A 5,738-nucleotide genomic window follows, 5' to 3' on the forward strand; every position below is an offset into this window, starting at 1 on the left:
TATAATGTTTTGGCTCATATCTCTTATGCGGAAGCATTTCTTGACCTTGAGCCCAACATCAAAGTTGTAGAGGATCAAATTTCCTTGAGGATGAGCTTTGGTTGAGGAATTAATGATAAAGTATGAGAGAGATACGATCAGTCAAAGTTGGGTTGACTTTTAGTTCAAAAACCCTAAATTAGTAACTTGGACATTTGATGATTTCGGAGCCCTCCTTGATGAACCATGATCATTTCTTGATCAAATGGTGAATGATACTTCAATATGAAGAACTTTGACAAAAAGTCAGGGGTTTTGACTTTACTTTGACCACAATTGACCTTTTAGGTTAAGATAGTCGACTGTTGACTTAATCAGGATTTGAGGGACTAAATTTGCTCTTTTTGACTTGAAACTTTATATGGAGATACTTTGGGATGTTAGTGACCCTATGGAACCACCTTGAGCCATTGATTCAATGATTTTTCCTCTGAATTATTCAAACCTTAGTTTAGAACTTCTGTGTGGGAGACTGTGTTTTGGAGCTTTGTGTTTTGATTTGGTTTTGTGTATGAAAAATAGCATGGGCAAATTTTGGGGTATGACAGCTGCCCCTGTTCAATTATCTTAAACCTGAAGATGTAGAGTGGTGTGCGCGCCAGTCGGTATCTGAAGGTGGAAGATGATTGAACATAAGAATACCAAGAAATTTGCCCTATTTGAAGTAGGGACTTTTGTCGGAGATGGGCTTGTGGATGCCATCTGGTAGTTGAATTTTGAGGAGATGTTGTTTGCACGTTGACCGTGTCATTACCGTTCGTGGTAGATGAATTAGATCCTTGGGAATTGATCGTGTCAGTATCGTTCGTGATACTTGAATTAGATCTTGGAAAGATGATCGTGTCTTCATCGTTCGTGATGATAGAATTAGATCTGAGGAGATAATCGTGTCTTCATCGTTCGTGATGATAGAATTAGATTCTCTTGTCGTGTCAGCACCGTTCGTAGTGACTGAATTAGACTGGGAAGGCCAGTGATCGTGTCCACACCGTTCGTGATGATAGACTTAGACCTCTGAAATTTGATCGTGTCAGTACCGTTCGTAGTATCTGAATTAGATCTTCTGTCGTGTCAGTACCGTTCGTAGTAGCTGAATTAGACTGAGAAGGTCAGTGACCGTGTCTACACCGTTCGTGATGATAGAATTAGATCTCTGAGAGTTGACCGTGTCAGTACCATTCGTAGTAGCTGAATTAGATCTTGGAAATGATCGTGTCAGTACCGTTCGTGGTGACCGAATTAGATCTTGGAAATGATCGTGTCATTACCGTTCGTGGTAGATGAATTAGATCTTGGAAATGATCGTGTCAGTACCGTTCGTGGTGACCGAATTAGATCTTGGAAAGTTGGAGTTTTCGTTCATTTGTCGGTACCTGTATTCTGAAAAAGGTAAGGTTAATCTTTATGCAATGTCATGATGCATGGGTTATGTAATGAATCCCTCAAAATAAATGAGAGCTTCTGCATGTTATGTATGAGTTCATTATGAGGTAATGTATGCAGTGTATGAACATGTTTATGACATATGATATGTGAATATGATTTATGTAGATCTTTATGTCCTTGTAATTGTACTGTCTGATCTTGTCTTGAAGATGCTCAGCTGGAAATTTATGATTTCTGCTTGGAGATGATCAATGACTTGATGTTCCCTGATTGGTGATAAAGATATTGATAAATCGTGTTAGGAGGAGAGCGACAGTGTTGAAGATGTAAACTCTGTTGGGCAGCCATGTCTCTATCGGGAGCGTTTGAAGATATCTTCTTAATGATTACTCTGTGAGGATATGATCTTGTGAACCCGGCTTTGTGGGGAGACATGGGTGAAAGTTGCCCCCAGTATTATAGTAACTACTACTTGATTTAGGACACGTCACTTAAAATGTCAAACTGGACTTGTATAGATTTGCCCCCAGTTAGCAGGAACTTTGGAAAGATTCGCCTTGCGAGGCCTTTATAAGATGTGCACTTTAGGAGACATGCCCCTAGTAATCATATGCCTAATATGATGTCCTATGTTGGTTGAGAAGTAGCTTCAGATTTTCTTGGATGCGTGCCCCTGATTATTTTGGCATCCTTGAGAGGTTCTCGGAATCTTGACTTGATTGCCCCAGATTGTTTGGACAAATAGTTTGAAACCCACTTGAGGTGTATGCCTTTGATTGTTTGGCTTTTGAGAGATTCTTATATCTTGACTGGATTGCCCCAGATTGGTTGAGCAAAGCATGCCGTGCCCCTTGTATACGTAGGATACATTGCTTCTCGGCGTAATCTTGTCTGTCGGGATAACTTTCAGTCATTAGTTGTACCCTGTGCAAGTTCTTTCTGATGCTAACATTTGAAATTATGTAGCAGAATATGTTTAATAATGAATTCATGAGATGCAATGCATACGTTTGTCTTGAGTTTTTGAAAAACGTTAAAACAGGAGATGTAAAGGCGTGATATTTGTAAAAACATGATATTTGTAACAATGTGATGTTTGTAAAAACGTGATATCAACTCGGCATTTGTGGTAAACCTTAAGGAGTCAGGATACCTTTGTCGTGACAGTATGCTTTCGAACTAACCATGCTTCAGTTAGGACTTTCAAGGGTTGTAACGTGGCTTGGTTCACGGTTTAAGAAACAAAGGATAAAGGCTCAAAATTTGATTGTACCCACCCCTCTTCGTGATGATCTTCAGTCCTAAGCTCAGTTAATTCAACTTACGCATCCAGGTTCCAAGAGACTTTTGGATTTGCACCTTTGATAATGATGATGGTTCACAAGCAGAGAGAACTTTTGAGATGGCAGTCACTTCTTCCCTTTGGTAGTCATAACTTTGAGTTGTTCAAGAATTTATTGACTTCTTTTTTCATCTTTTTGATATCCCTAACTTTTGCCTGAACTGTCTCTTTTGAGCTTACAGTCAGCGGGACGCCTTGATTTTTGCATAAGTCTTTTTTGACTTAGCAGGCTTTTCTTTGTATATATGTTTCTTCCATTTTTTTTTGAAAGATATTGACTGCCTTGCTTAATGATTGATGAACCATCATTGGCTTTTGATTGACATCTCCAACACTTCTTTGATGTGTACGGATGAACGCTTGTGATTGAAACCTTTGTTGAAAGGTGTACAGAGTGATTCTCTTAAAATAGAATGCACAGCCAAAATAACTGAGAACTACCCTGCCCCAGGTTAAAAATGCGGGTGTTTCGTACGAAAAGAAACTTCTACTCCTTAGGCTCAAAGGGGTTGACGAGGGATTACCATCCTTATATCTCCACTGTTTAGGAGTTGAAACAATGCCTGTACATCGTCAGCATAGTCCGTTCAAAAGCATATTGTATGAGGTTGCGGTATCATTTTCGTCATCCTCCCTCAAAAGGTATACAACTTTAGCAGGAGTTGAGTATCACAAAAACATATGCAGAATAAAGACATAATTTAAAATGAGTGATAACGAAATAATTTATTCAAGACAAATATATGCAATGCACTGATGATGATTATTAAAACAGATAATGTCTATCATGAGTCAAATGTTTAAACAAACAGAATAGAAATTGCACATGAAAGTAGATCTAATGATCCAATAGTTCGTCCGTCTAGATCTCAATCAGTCTTGTCATGACTAGGCATAAGAGTGGCGATCACCACAGGAGTCTCAAGAGGGGTGAATTAGATTTCTCCATCATTGATCAGATCTTGAATCTTATTCTTCAATGTCCAGCAATTGTTTTTGTAATGTCCAGGACTGTTGGAATGGTACGCGCACCTCGCGTTGAGTTTATAGTCAGGAGTGGAGGTATTAGCATTTTTAGGAGGGTCCCTCAGAGTAATCAATTCGATCTTCAATAGATGTTGTAATGCTTGCACCAATGACATATTGATCTCGGTGAATTGATGCTTGGGTACGTCTGGCTTTCTTCGTTGTTGTGGAACTGGTGTAGAGATTCAGAGTATCCGGGATTCGAGCTTCCGGAATGTATCTGACATAGGACATCAGAACGAGTTATTTAAACCATATCTGAAGGAGAACAATCAGAACGAGCCATGCATTAGACCATATCTGATGAAGGATGTCAGAACGAGTCATTCATTAGACCATATCTGTTAGAATGTCAGAACGAGTCCTACATTGGACTATATCTGTTGAGGAATGGCAGAACGAGTCATACATTAGACCATATCTGTTGGAATGTCAGAACGAGTCATACATTAGACCATATCTGATGAAGGATGTCAGAACGAGTCATTCATTAGACCATATCTGTTAGAATGTCAGAACGAGTCCTACATTGGACTATATCTGTTGAGGAATGGCAGAACGAGTCATACATTAGACCATATCTGTTGGAATGTCAGAACGAGTCATACATTAGACCATATCTGACTGAAGATACCGGAACGGATCATATATTAGACCATATCTGATAGAGAATGCTTGCTTGTTAGAGTCGATGAGCTATTTTGACGAAGTTTTGGAATGTAAAAAGGGCTTGTCAGAATGAATCTCCAGCTCGATTATATCTGAGAGGAATGATTGTCGAGGCGGAACCTGAAAACAAGGTTAGGAATATGCGATGTCATGAATGCAAATGCAATACTTTCAAGGATCTTTAGGAATTTAGTTAGCAACTTTAGAAAATGATTTGGTTGCATCTTTGTTTGAAGAATTCTGAATTTCGTTTCTGAACATCCTTCTTTGAGAATCGAGCTCACCATATCGAGTGGGTCATCGCCTCTGATTCGGGATGCTTATGAGTTTGAAAACACATGGCTAGAGGAAAGTAAATCCTCTTGCCCCTTGTTAGGTGCTAAACCTTTGAATCGGAAGGTATGTGGCTAGAGGAAAATAAATCCTCTTACCCCTTGATAGGGATTTAGTCCTTGATAAGAGTACCTGAAATTGTGCGCCCTAAATCCCTAAGATCCTTGAAAGGGTTAGTTAACATGCTATGTTATGATGTCATGATGTAATGCAAGTGCAATGCGTTAAGCACAACGTGGGATAGGAAGGGCACAAAAGTCCTTTAACAAAACCTGCAAGGAAACAAAGGTTAGTGGGTTATGCGAATGCAACTTATTAGGCCTAGCGTGGGATAGTGAGGGCCAACAAGTTCTTTAACAAAACCTGCGAGAAAACAAAGGTTAGTAGCAAATGTAAACAAGTCACACAAGTGCCCTTAGGTTTAGAGGCTTGCATGAAAGACGATCTTAGGGTAATAAGGACGAGTGAGTCCTACAAGAAAACCTGCAAGAAAACCAAAGGGTTAGCAAGCACAAACAAGTCACACAAGTGCCCTTAGGTTTAAAGGCTTGCGTGAAGTTCGTAGGTAAATACCCTCCCCACTGAAGTTTAGTTGGTTCAACCTGTCCTAGATAAAGATCGGGTTCTATGGTGCTCATATCCCTGATCTTTCTCGTGGGCATTGTCTCAACATAGCGCACAATCGGCTAGCCAAAAGCATCCCTTGAGTCCAATCTCAATGAGTGTAGCATCGAGTATCAACCAGCTTCAGTCAGGAATCCAAAGCCAGCCATCTCGCTACTTCCTATGGGCCAAAGTCAAGTTCAACTAAGGTTCTAAGGGCGAATTAGTGCTTGTGACACTACGCGGTAGCCAAATGTCTCCTCGATCATATTCAAGGGCCATCAGGACAAACCAAAGTGTCGCACTAATGGTGGCCACCAGTTCAACCATAACGATACAT

The sequence above is a fragment of the Vicia villosa genome, linkage group LG3, assembly GCF_029867415.1.
Source record: "Vicia villosa cultivar HV-30 ecotype Madison, WI linkage group LG3, Vvil1.0, whole genome shotgun sequence".
In the NCBI taxonomy this organism is placed as follows: domain Eukaryota; kingdom Viridiplantae; phylum Streptophyta; class Magnoliopsida; order Fabales; family Fabaceae; genus Vicia; species Vicia villosa.